Source organism: Emydura macquarii, unplaced genomic scaffold (genome assembly GCF_026122565.2).
Source record: "Emydura macquarii macquarii isolate MOO-44397 ecotype Brisbane River unplaced genomic scaffold, CSIRO-AGI_Emac_v2 contig_2892, whole genome shotgun sequence".
Lineage (NCBI taxonomy): Eukaryota > Metazoa > Chordata > Testudines > Chelidae > Emydura > Emydura macquarii.
Window position 1 is genome coordinate 45,042 of NW_027133029.1, and position 13,299 is coordinate 58,340.

Genomic DNA, 13,299 nt, shown 5'->3' on the forward strand with positions numbered 1-13,299 from the left:
CCAGGAGCATCTCCTGGCCCAGACTGTCATCAAATCCTCTTTAGTGGGGGAGAAATGGGCACCAGAGGAAACACTGAGTGTGAGAGCTATTGGGCCAGATCCCCAGCGGGTGTGAATGGGTGTCACTCCACTGGAGTCAATGAAAGAACACCCCGCTAATGGCATATTGGGCTGCATTAGGAGGGGCATTGCCAGCAGGTCACGGGAAGTGATTATTCCCCTCTATTCGGCATTGGTGAGGCCGCATTTAGAATATTGTGTCCAGTTTTGGGCCCCCCACTACAAAAAGGATGTGGACAAGTTAGAGAGAGTGCAGCGGAGGGCAACCAAAATGATTAGGGGGCTGGAGCACATGACTTATGAGGAGAGGCTGAGGGAACTGGGCTTGTTTAGTCTGCAAAAGAGAAGAGTGAGGGGGATTTGATAGCAGCCTTCAACTATCTGAAAGGGGGTTCCAGGGAGGATGGGGCTAGGCTGTTCTCGGTGGTGGCAGATGACAGAACAAGGAGCAACGGTCTCAAGTTGCAGGGCGGGAGGTCTAGGTTGGACATTAGGAAAAAGTTTTTTACTAGGAGGGTGGTGAAGCACTGGAATGGGTTACCTAGGGAGGTGGTGGAATCTCCATCCTTAGAGGTTTTTAAGCTGCGGCTTGACAAAGCCCTGGTTGGGATGATATAGCTGAGAGTAGTCCTGCTTTGAGCAGGGGTTGGACTAGATACCTCCTGAGGTCCCTTCCAACTCTAATATTCTATGATTCTATGATTCTATGAAATCAGTGTAGCACCACTGGAGTCAAGGCGGGTTTACACCAGTTGAGGATCTGGCCCTGTGGAGGGCTGAAGGGAAAGGCGGTGCCAGCTCAGCCAAGGTCTGGGTGCGGGAGGAACCTGCCGTACCCCAGATCTAACGTCCTGCCTGGTTTCATTCTACAGCAAAACAGGAACCAGGAGTTTTTTTCCCTATCTATTAAAGGCAGTTTTTGCCCTTCAAGAAGGACCTTAGAAAAGGGGGAGATTTTATCTCCAGCACTAACCACACGGCACCTTTCTGTTCCCAGCACTGAGTCCCAGCCGCCAGGAGATCTGCTCAGCTCCCGGTGAGTCCGTCTGTTTGTCTGTCTGTCCCCCGACCCACTCACCCCTCTATCTATCTATTTATCTGTATTGATAGAAAAGGCTTCCAGCTGCAGAAGATTATTATTAATTATTATAATTACTGCAGCCCCCGGACGCAGGTCTCCGGGATCAGGGCCCCTTCATGCCGGGTGCTGCACACCCCTCTGGAAGTTCTGGTCCCTGCCCCAAAGAGCTGACAGTCTCAGATCTGACATTATCCCGCCTTACCCACCTGTGCTGAAATAAGACCCAGCTCCAGAGACGTTGCGCAGACCCAAGCCATTGAGCAGGCAGAGCTCCTCCTGCCCTGCCCCACAGAGGGGTGTCAGCTCTGCGGAGCTACCCTCCCTGTGCTCCCTGCGTGTGCGATCCCGGCTATCGCACGCAAAAGACCGTGCATCCCACAAAGTGTTCACGCCCCGCTCAGCACGATCCCCGGTACCCACTGCCTGCTCTCAGCCACGTTAGCACCGTCCCGTCCCACAGATTCCTGGCACTGCCCCAGGGAAGTGTGGGTGATTGCACAGTGACCTCGCAGGCGCCCACGGGGATGGTGGGAAGAGACGCCAAACTCTCCAGACTCCCACAATCCCCAGCTGGAACATCCCAGGCTCCCCGGGGCTATCTCATAATTCCTCCACGGCCCGTGAACCATGTAGCAGCTGCCAGCTGCTTCCACGGCTACCAACTTCCTTTGGCAAAACTTCTCCCTGGGCTCCCCCGGAGACGGGCACCACCGACAACCCCACTGACGGCTTTCACCCATTCCCCTTCCCAGGTGCTCTGCCTGCCCCCATCCTCTACCTCAGGGAGACGTCCGCCCAGCCAGGGGACTCCGTGCTGCTTCTGTGCTACGTGTTCTTCCAGGTCCCAGCCAGCCGCGTCGCCTTCTGTAAGGACGGAGAAGAAGTTTCATCCCAGAACAACTTATTGGGGGAACTCACCTACTACTACAGCTATGCGGTGTCCAGGGGCAGCTCTGGGAATTACTCCTGTGGGTACGAGACCAGGGAGAGCGATAACCGGGTGACCAGATCCCAGCTCAGCTCCGCCGAGCACCTCAACTTGATTGGTAAGGGGGTGAATGGTAGAGTGAGCACAATCCTCCAAGCCATGGCAGAGAGAAAATCCAGATGTAGCTTGCTGAGCGACAGGGGTAATGGGCAGAAGTAGCTGTTATCTTCCATGTGGACCAGCCCCTAGATAGAGACATTACACCTAATTTGTCAGTGGGTCACACAACTGCTCATGGGACGGCAGTGGGAGGTTGGTTCGCAGGACTCCTGAATTCTCTTCCTGGCTCCGGGAGCAGACTGTGGTTAGTGTTAAAGGCAGCATGGACAAGCACATAAATCTGGCACATTCCCTCTGAAAGGCAGCGAGACAAAGGGGATGAGACTGGGGTTTGCCATAATAGTGACTTTGCAACCCGGAGGCACGCACAGGCCCGGATTCACCTCGTCCTCACGGCACAGGCCAGGCAGGCAGCGGTGGAGAGGAGTCAGACCCCACAGCTCACGGAGACGCCTCTTGGGCCAGACCTGGGGATCTGAGCCCGGCTCTGTGTCCCCAGCTCTCCCCTCACCACATAGAGACTTTGGGCCAAACCACCCCTGGGGTAACTCCTCTGCCTGCAGCCGTTACAGCGGGGAGACTCGGCTCTCTGTAGTGAAACCCAGCCTGTGCAGAGGGGCCAGCCCCAGGGCTCGGCAGCGCTTAGCTCCCCTGAACCCGCACCACTGGGCGTGAGCAGGGCCTAGGCCGGATGAGCAGGGCCAGGGCCCAGGCACGGGGGCAGCTGGGGAACGTCGCCCATGCACACAGCTCCTCACACAAGCCGCTGTGCTGACCACGTGAGCCCCGGCCTCTCTGAGGGGTGCAGGGACCTCCTGCAAATCAGATCCCCAAGGATGCTCCACAGACAAGAGGTGTCTGACTGGAGGGCAGGGAAATCCTGACTCATGGATTCCTGGGGCATTTCAATCCCCATGGAGCTTCAGTGAAAGGTGCCGGGGATCAGTGAAAAACGAGGGTTTGTTAAGGGACAGAGACGTCCTCCCCGAGTCTGCAATGGAGACACTCAGTGTGAAACTCAGAGCGAGAGAGTCCAGGGACCAGCTCCTCGGCTGGTGTAACCTGGCAAAGCCCCATGGACTCCAATGGAGGGTTCGCCCATTTACACCCGCTGCGGATCTAATTCCAGTGACTGGTAGAAGCTGCATTGTCTGTCCCTGCGGAGGCTGCGGGCGTCTCTCTCACACGGTGCGATTCTCTTTCCCCTTGTCACACAGGCTGCGCAAACAGCAGCGGAGGAGCGGAGGAGCCGACCCGAACAGGTAACAGGCTATTGCTCTGTCATCCCCGGCTCTGTGCCCCCAGCTCTGTCCTCAGGGCATAAAGTCTGGGCCAAACTCACCCCGGGGCGGGTAACTCCTCGGGCTGCAGCACAGTCACCCTGGGATGGGCTAAGCTTTGCCAGGGCAGTTCCCCCAAGGCAGAGGGGCAGCTCAGCCACTTCCACCCTCTCCTGAGGACACAGCTGGTGCCAAGGTCTCATGCTGGCCTGTCTGCCCAGGGCAGGGTCGCCCCGTGCCATGGTGAACTGCCAGCCGCACTGGGCTGGGCTGGGCGGCTGCTTCTCTTGCTGGCTCTGTGAGGCCTTTGCACAGAGTCCCAGTGCAGGCAGTTCCCTGATTCTGTGACCCCCGCAGGGCTCTGCTGGGGCAAAGGGAGAAGCCTCCCCAACAGCCTCCATCATTTAGGCCTCCCGTCAGGGGAACGTGCCCCCCTGCAGCATGATCCCCTCTTAGATCTGGCCTCCAGGAGCTCACATGGGATCCCCGTTATACAGCAGCTGCTCTGTGTCCGGCGCTGGCACTGCAGTCTCACATGCTGCTTTGCAGACAGCCGTCACCGCGTCCCTGTCCATGTTGCAGGGCCGGCCATGTCCCCCACTGCCTGGGTCGCTCGCTGTGCCCTGGCTCTGCTCCTCCTGGTGTCTGCGCCCGTCATCACCTTCGTGCTGGAGAAATGGGACCTGTGTGAGCCTGCAGGGCTGGAGGAGACTTGTGAGGGGAGGAACAGCGTCATGGGGAGGAGAGGGGCTGAGAGTCGGAGAACCCCATTGACCGCCTGTGAGCAGGGGAATTTCCTGGGGAGATACTAGTGCCCAGCTCTGAGCAGTGTTGGGGAGACACCGTTGGTCAGTGCTGTACAATAGGTCCCTGCGGTAACAATCTTTGCCCAAACTTCTCCAGCCTCCTTCACTTTCCCCTTTTTTCCCCCCGGGGCGACACTGTCAGTCACTCTGCCCTGCAGCCTGCAGACCTCTGCTCTCTCCCAGCCAGGCCAGGGCCATGCCGAGCTCTGTCAGAGCTTAGCCCTGGCATGAATTGTCCCAGTCAGACAGCCCAGCCCAGCTCCTTCCTTCTGTACAAATAGTCCCTCCTGCAGAGAGGCGGTAAATTTAGGGGGAGAGGGTGGGCTCATGGTTAAGGCACTCGGGTGGGACTTGGCGGAGATCAAGTCCCAGCTCTGCCATAGAATCCTTGGGCTTCTCACTTCATTTCTCTGGGCCTCAGTCCCATCTGTGAAATGGGGATAATAATTCTATCTTGTCTAAAGGGACAATTTTCAAAGCCCTAAGGGATTCAGGAGCACAAGTGTGTGACTGTGCCCTGTGCTCTAAAACCTTCAGGTGCTTCAAAAAATCTCCCCCTTAGATTGTGAACTTTTCAGAGCGGGACCTGTCTCTCACTGAGGGTTCATCTGCACAGGGAACTCGACCAGCAGGGCTACATTGGTGTAGTTAAGCCACTACCATCACGCTGAGATAAATCCCAGCAGGGACACCCTTATTCCGGAATCAGAGAGCTGTGGTCGGGTTAGTTTACATCACTTTCAAAGTGACATAGGCTAAATTGGACAATGCCCCTCGTACACCGGCGTAATAGTGTCCCCGCGGGGAGTTATCCCGAGATAGCTGTAGTGTGTTAGTTAGACCAGTATGGTTCTGCTGGTCAGTTTCTCTCTGCAGACCAGCTCCTAGTGTCTGCGCAGCACCCAGTGCAAGGGGACCTTGATCTCAGCTGGGGTCTCTGGTGGGTCCTGTTATATAAATAATAAAGGCAAAATGCAGCAAGGGCTCAGTGGCCAGGTGCTGGATGAGGAGCCAAGGAATGGGGGCTCTGTTCCTGCTGCCATATTCTGTACCTTAGCTGGGTATTCGTCTGTCTCCTGTAAAGCATTGGATTCAGCTGTTAGACTGTGAGTGTAACCCATGTGCCTAACAGAGAGATATCTCTGTAAAAGATCTAGAGAGAAGGAGCCACACGAATAAGTTGTGTCTGGATCATTATTGCTGGGCAGATGCACAATAGCATTGCACATTCACCAGTTTTTGAAATTGGGGGTAGTAGTTTTGGACATGCTCAGTAGGCTCCCTGTAGCTGGACCCATAAACTCCATTGAAAGCAAGTACTCAGGGCAGCTGCTTTGCAAAAAAACATGTGACCTGCATGGGCTGGGAGACACTCAGCCACAGGAGCAAAAAGCAAGCTGCTTTCCTCGAGCTCTGAATTATTGCACAGCAGGTTAGTGCTACTGTTAACTTTCCAACAGAGAAACATGAGCTGTGTTAGTTAAAAACACAAAAAGGGGAGGGAAAACTAACTTCTTTCATTTTAACTGTATACCTTAAACGTCATTCAATTTTAGTCAAATTGTTGTTAATCTTCCTGGTTCACCATCTCGCATCTTATTGAAATGTAATAATAAAGGAAAAGTCATCTATATTTTGCTATTCTAAGTTTTTGTATATTTTTGTAACAGGATTTTTCTTTTATATACTTAATAATAATTAATTAGCTAACTAAGTAATTCCACAGTCCAGCAGAGGAGGAGAAATAGTCTCCATGAATTCTAGATAAACATTTCTGTAAGAAAGAGGAAAAAAATCTTTTACAGTTCTTTTCACTCAGCAAACTACATACAGTTAATCAACAAAGTAACTAAAACTCAGGTGAACGCTTTCTGAGCTTTTAGAACTCTGTTACTTCTCACTCTTTGTGACACTGAGCAGTTTACATTTAATTTTGCTTGTATTCATACTTATAAATAACTAAAATAATATATGTACATTATACTTGTTATTTAGTAAAATCAAAGCTATTATTTTTATTATTATGAAATGTTATAAAGCTAATTCCTAAAAAATTAAGATCATTCCTTTTATTTTTAAATGTAATTGTACAAAGGTTAACCCTATGCAATCCTTGCAGAAAATCCTCTAATAACTACATTCTTGCTCTCCATGTGCTGCTCTTCTATAAAATTGTGTTAAAGCATTTGGAGAGGGGTGGTAACGCAAACTCTAGCCCATCCAAAAGTTACATGAGGTCTTTGGGGCAGGGCCTGTCTGTGCTATATGTTTGTATGACGCTTGGCACAATGGACAGTGTCTAGGTACTACCACAATAGAAATGTTAAATCATAGCAGTGAATGCAGTGCCTTCTGCTGGTAGGCATCCAGAGGTTGGTGGATCACATACACCAAAGTAATGTAATTGCTTCTTGCTGTAACAGCTTTCCAGGAAGCTAAATGCTTTCATGATGTTCTCTTGCAACCACTTGTATCTCGCTGAGGGTAACAAACTCAGTTTCAGAAACCCACTGTTTGTGACAAATACTTTTTGCTTGATATTTAGATTTCATAATTTCTCTACAAGTCACCAAGCCATTTAACAGACAGGGGTCACAGAACCTGCAAATACACCGTGTCAGTTTTCATGATTTTCTAGCGAGTCACAAGATATTTGCTGTTTTTCTTAGAGCCCCAGCTCCTGGAGTGTTGGGATTATGTGAGTATTTTGGTCTTTGTTTAAAATATTCAGTTTCTAGCCCCCCCGGTTGTGAAGTGAAGCTGGAAAATGTGATCCCAAGAGACTCAAACACCAGAAGGCAAATCAAAGGATACAAAATTTATAATTTCTTTTAAAAAACTCATACATTTCAAGGCAATCCTGGGATTTTGGGGGCCTGCCTCATGATTTTTGTACACGTTGGGCTGGCAGTGTAGTCTCTGAACAGAGCTCAGAGGACGTGGGGGCAGAGTTGTTGATATAACGAGTAAGGGGATAGGAGTACAGAGTTTGGATATTTTTCCCAATTTTATTCAGAAGAAACACTTTTTTCCAAAAGGCAGACAGGCAGCATTTGCCTTGGGAATATTACAGTGTCCTACAGCACTTTGGGGGCACTGTGCATTGTCCAACTATGGCTCCAGAGATGGTCCCCCACTTCCTTGCTTCCTGCCCCTAAGATTGTGTATGATTTTGGGAGGTTCTGTGACACGGCCGCGCTGTGACGAGTACTGCATTTCAGGAACTGGAGCATTAATGACATCCGTCCCTCTGCAGAGCGATGACCGCGTATGTCGCCATCTCTTCTCTCTGGGACTGTGGATGCTTTAGAATAAAACACAGTGATGTTACTTTCCTGCCCAGCCAGCCTGAAGCCAGAGAAGTGGAGCCAGAAAATGTCCCTCTGACAGCACTGCTCTGCGTACAACAGGAGCAGTTAGTCGTTCTTGTTCCGCACCCTGTCACAGTCTGACATGGCACCCAATGTACCCTGGGGTGAGTGTCTGGCTCGTGGTGTCAGGCTTATGAATCCTGCTTGCGGCGTTTTCCCAGCTTAATGCCGAGTTACATCCTTCCTTTTATTAAAAGTGTCTTTCCCGTTTCAGATTCTCTGCTTGTGAGAGGGGAAGTCTTGCCTCTTAGAAGCAGCCAGGGGTGGTGTGTGCTTGTCCCAGGTTACTGGGTGGGGGCTTGAGGCCGTTCTGTGTTGTATCGTTGAAAAGGAAGGTCTAGAGGTTGAACCCTGCCTTGGTTGCTGCCGACTCCACCTGGCAGGAGGTTTACACCAATTGCAGCTGGAGTATTGGTAAATAATTAGCAGACGGCAGCAACTGGGGTAAGGGAGTTCTGTGTTAACAGCTTTCCCGGCCACTCACATGATACCCAAGGTGTGTGCACCACCACACAGCTGCTGCTAGCAGTGTGAGACTGTGCACGCCCCCTCTGACACCTACATCACAGGCAGACCCTTGGGGGAAATCCTGCTCTACTGGAGTCAGTGGAAACTCCCCAGGATTTCACCCCTTGCCTGTCGTCCTTCCCTTTGGTAGGCCCATGGTGGGGAAGGTTCCCAGCGGGTGGTGCTGAGGCCTCACGAATAGGACCCGTCTCACTAGAGCCGATTCCCACGTGGGTAACATTTCAGAGGAGGTTTTCAAACCTGCCTGTGGGATTTGAACGTCCAGTTCCCAGGAGTTTTCATGGGAACTTTGAACATCTTGGCTTGGTTGTTTGTTTGGCTGGAGAGGCTGGTGGGGGAAAGCCCCTCTGTAGCAGGATAGATTTTCAGGCTATGGGGGAATCTCCCCTATCGCTGAGGTGTGGCGTTTGGGAAGGATGTTTTCCTCTTGCCTGGATGCGTCTGTGTGTCCGTGTGGGGCAGGGCCTGACTGGCCAGGTTGGCAGCAGATGTGGGAGGCAGCTCCCTGCTCCTGGGTGGAGATCTGTGGCCCCAGCGCTGAGACCGGGCTAACAGACACAGACTGAAGCCTGGGAATCCTGAGTGAATCCATGTTCCAAGCTCTCGGGTCACTGACGAGCTGGAACAGGCCAACGAATCGCTCTTTTCTAGCACTTCATTTTGTCATTAATAAAAACTGTGACTCACCCTGGGGCGTCCCAGCCAATTCACCGAGGCATCTGGGGAGAGAATGACAGTAACGCATTGTCACTTGGCTGTAAATGCTCATAAGCGAAGACACCTCAGTGGTCACAAATTATACCCCCACGGCTCCTCCCCCTCCCCAGCCTGGGCAGGGCTCCCTCGTGGGCAGCACCTAGCACAAACAATGTCGCCAGATGATACCGTAACAGAAAGATTTAATACAGGTGTTGAAGATGTTCAGTGGGAACAGTCTGGGTTTTCAACAGATCTGATCTGCCACAAAGAGAGGCGGCTTTTCTCAAAAAACAAATGTCCCAAAACTGAAATATTTTGTCCCAACCAGAAATATTCTGATTCAAAATACAACCATGGTGCCGCATGGGACTTGTAGCTCAATGGCCTTTGTGCTGGTATTTCCTTCTACAGGCTGGGCTGTGTTGCTGGACTTCATCTCCCAGGATGCACTGCAGCCAGGGACTCCCATGATGAACTACCTCCCATCAACAAGAGGGGAGAAAGTGGTGCATCCTGGGAAAGCCAGTCCGGCTCAAAGAGGAGACCAGGAGCATGGCCACTTGAACTACAGCTCCCTGGTGGCACTCCTGCACCATTTTGAATCAAAATATTTTCTTTTTCAGTTGCAATAGTTCAATTTTTTATATTTCACTGAAAACTTGAAATGCCTCACAGAAAATTTTGAGAAAAGCTAAAACAAATTCATTTTTATCGAAATGTTCCACTGGAAAATCCCTATTTCCCAACCAGGTGTCGGATATAATGATCTGCTGGGTTAATTTGCAATTTTTAATATCAAAATGTAAAATTAGGAAGCCTGAGTCTGAGTGGAACAAAGCCTGGCAGGTTGTGTGCGCCTGAGCTTCTCCGGGCTAAATCTCCCTCAGGGATTTGACGCTACACTCTTCAGCATTTCCAAACACCTGAGACATTTATGGGTTTTTTTTTAAAACACGAGTTTTCTCCATTTATACTTTGAATCTCCCATACCCTGAGATAGGAATATCCCCCACGTACGTATCACAGCCGTCAGCCTGGGGCCTCACAATACAGCCAACGGGTGGGAACCAATGGTCTGCCAAGGCTCAGTCTGTTGAGACTTACTGCTGTGCTCTCACATCCTGGTCCACGTTTGCGCGGGGTGGGAACGACTGGGCAGCCCCAGCTCCCAGTGAAGGCGGAGGAACACTTTCCAGTGAGAGCTTTCCCCGGGATGTGTGCTTTCAGTGAAGGACGGGAAGTGATAACATTTTGTCTCAGTGCCCTAAGCCATGGCAATGCAGGACTGGGTATTGCAGGCAAAGGGTGGGACAAAGGAACCTCAGGGACTCAGATGCACAAGCCCCGCGACCCCAAGAACTCTTTCTGCTCATTCACTTTTATCACATGCAGTTTGTTGCTCTAACGCTTGGCCAGACAGTCTGATCTGGGATCTGCCCACCCCCCACCAATTAACACATTTATCCCCCCTGCCCATATTTGTCCCTTGTGTGCTGATGACTCCCAAAGCCCCAATACTCCCCAGAAGCTCTTACAGTGAATATGATCTCCAGGAGCGTTGCTGGGGTCATGCTGGGCTTGTTCCCTGTGGGGGGTAATAAGGACAGCGGGTATCAGTGATGCTGCGTGCTCTCTCTGCTTTCAGAGATCTGGCCGTGAGTAGATTTCTTCCCACGATGGCTGGTTCTCCTGCTGGGACCTTACATCTCAATTCAGCTCTCACTCACTTTCTTTGCAAATTATTCACCCAGATAAAGGTGGATTTTTGGCCCACGTCTGCTCACAACGTGTAACTGCGGAAAGTCTGAACATTCATCGTTAAGGCTCAACTGTAATGTCTTTGTACAGCATGGAAATTCACCCTCAGCCTCTTCACTGCCGGCCCGGTCTGCTAACCAGTTCCCACATCCCAGGAGGGGAGGGTGGGGGTCTTTGGAGGCAGAGACTGGTGATATGGCTGGAGGACGGTGGGTGAGAATATCTGGAGAGGCAGCTGTTCAGAGCCCTGCAGTTGGGGGGTGCAGGAGGCAGACAGGGAACAGACACTGCTAAGGGTCGGGGCGGGCTCCTAGTACTGAGGGTCTGTGTGTCGTGTCCCCCCCCGACTGGCCAGGGCACTGGCAGAGCCTGGAACTGCCTCTAGGCTCCCCACTTGCTTTTCCCGCTGTGTGTCCAGCTGGTCACCCCATGGACTGCCTGGTCTCCCACCTGGCTCTCTCTGCCCCACCCCCAGCTCAGTGGTGGCTGATCCCCCCCGTCATGCCCACCTGGGCAGGGCCCATGTAGATTTGCTGGAGTCCCTGTTGGGGCAACGCGCAGCTGATGAATCTGCTCCAAGCCCTGGGGCCATGAGGCCAGCATGGGCCAGGCAGGGCTTAGAACAAGGGTATGGGCCCTGTGGTCCTCAGGAAGGCTGCAGTGGACCCGTTGGGCTGCAAAAGGTGCTTAGGGAGTCAGAGGGGGTGGGGGTCCTGAGTGGCGGGTGCTGGCTGCAGAGCAATGGGGAGAGACCCTTAGACACCCTCTGAGGGGGTCCCTGCAGGGTCTCTGTGTGTGGTGGGCGGGGGAGGGGTATCTCAGAGCCCCCTGACGCGGTGCTGGGCCGACAGCGAGCCAGCAGCGCTGAGCAGCTCCCCCGGCACTGGGAGCAGCCTGGGGCCCAAGGAGCTGGTCCACCTGGGCAGTTCTGCAGAGGTGACCGGCTCAGCGCCCCCTCGGCCCCGCGTGTTGTTCACACGGACGGCGTGTGCTGAATCCCCACGGGCGTCCCTGTTTACCGGCTCTCCCTCGCACGCACGTGTGGTTCTGAGTCTGTGTGTGGATGCGCCGAGCCTGGCACTAAACCAGCTGAAGCCGATGGTGCTAACGTTGGGTGTTACTCACGGCAGCTAGAGGGACAGGAGACTTGGTTCCTAGCCAGGCATGGCCACGCCGTACATGTGAACAGGCAGGGTCGGTCGGTGCCACTTTGTGACTGACCTGTCCTGATACCCCCTGAGTGTAAACCGGGTCACTTTCAATCTTTCACACGCCCAAGGGCAATTTTCAAACATGCTCACTCAGCTGCCTGTGAATTCGATGGGACATTGCCGCTTTGGCATCCCCTCCCTTTAGTGTCTCCTTGTAACCCCCAGATCGTATCCCGACCAGGGAGTTCATCCTTCCTGGCCTTCTCAAATATTCCTCCGCAACAAACAGACTGACCCTCCCCTCCCTGCAGGAGTGCTGAGCTCTGCTTTGATTCTGGAGCAGCCACCGGCCCTTCCATGAGGCAGAGAGATGGGACCCAGAGAGGAAACTGAGATGGGAGAGGGAATAATCTCCTCCTACCTTTGATTCCTTGATAGAGACGTGACTGGAAGGCAGTGAGACAATGTGATCAGAGATGTGGATATATTTCCTCGGTGTGGGGGAAGAAGAAAGAGAGAGAGAGAGAGAGAGAGAGAAACTGAATGACATGGTCCCAATTCATCATTGTATTGACACAGAGCCCCACAGCCCTACCCGCTGGGCTCCTCCACCAGCCCCGCTGTCAGCCCCTCGGAGTGGTGTTCCCAACTTCCATAATTTTAGTGCCCATCTCACAGCATTTGATGTTCTGTGTAAATACCCAGGTCTGAGAGCCAGGGGATTCAGTGGGAATCTTGGCTTTCATTAAAAAGAAAGTTTATAGCCCTCATTTGGGGAGGAAATGGGACACGAGAGACCCCCCTCAAAGATTAAATCCACCAGGCAAATACAAAGAACCCACATTAATGACTTGTTGGAAATCCCGTGAGTTTTAAGCCAATCTGGAGATTGTTGGGCGTGACTGGAGTGTTTTGAAAGCCTGGGGCTGGCGACGCTGGGCCCAGTTTGCAGGGCAGAGCTGGGTCCATAACTCTATTTTCAAAGTTTGTTAGATCCTGATTCAGGACAGCACTTCATTACCTCCTTGGTCATTCTCCCCAGCTAAAAACAAAGGATCGATTTCATCGTGTCTTTGATCATCTCTCTCCCCTCATCCCAGACACGCTGGGCACTGGGTATTTAAGAACTTATCTCTGCCACATGTGTCTGTACATCTGATAACACTGCTTGTCATCTCTGTCAGACCCACCTTTCTTTTAGAAGATAAAGCACCACAGCCAGAACCAGGATGGCAGGGACTGTAATTGCTTGGGAGCTGCAGATCCGGCCCTAGGAAAGAACCTCACTGTGAATATTCTCTCCAAGCAACCAGTGGCAAATCCCTACTGGCTGGAGCTGGCTGAGTCCCATGGTAGTGGCCCCTAATGTCCTCATGAACATATACAGGGAGCTCACCTGCAGTTATCTGCAGGGCGACATCATTGGCTGTTCTTTGTGGATGAAATTGGCTAAAGTTCTTGCAAAATTTTTTAAATCCAAACACCTAACTGAAATCAAAATCTTTCCCCAAAACCGT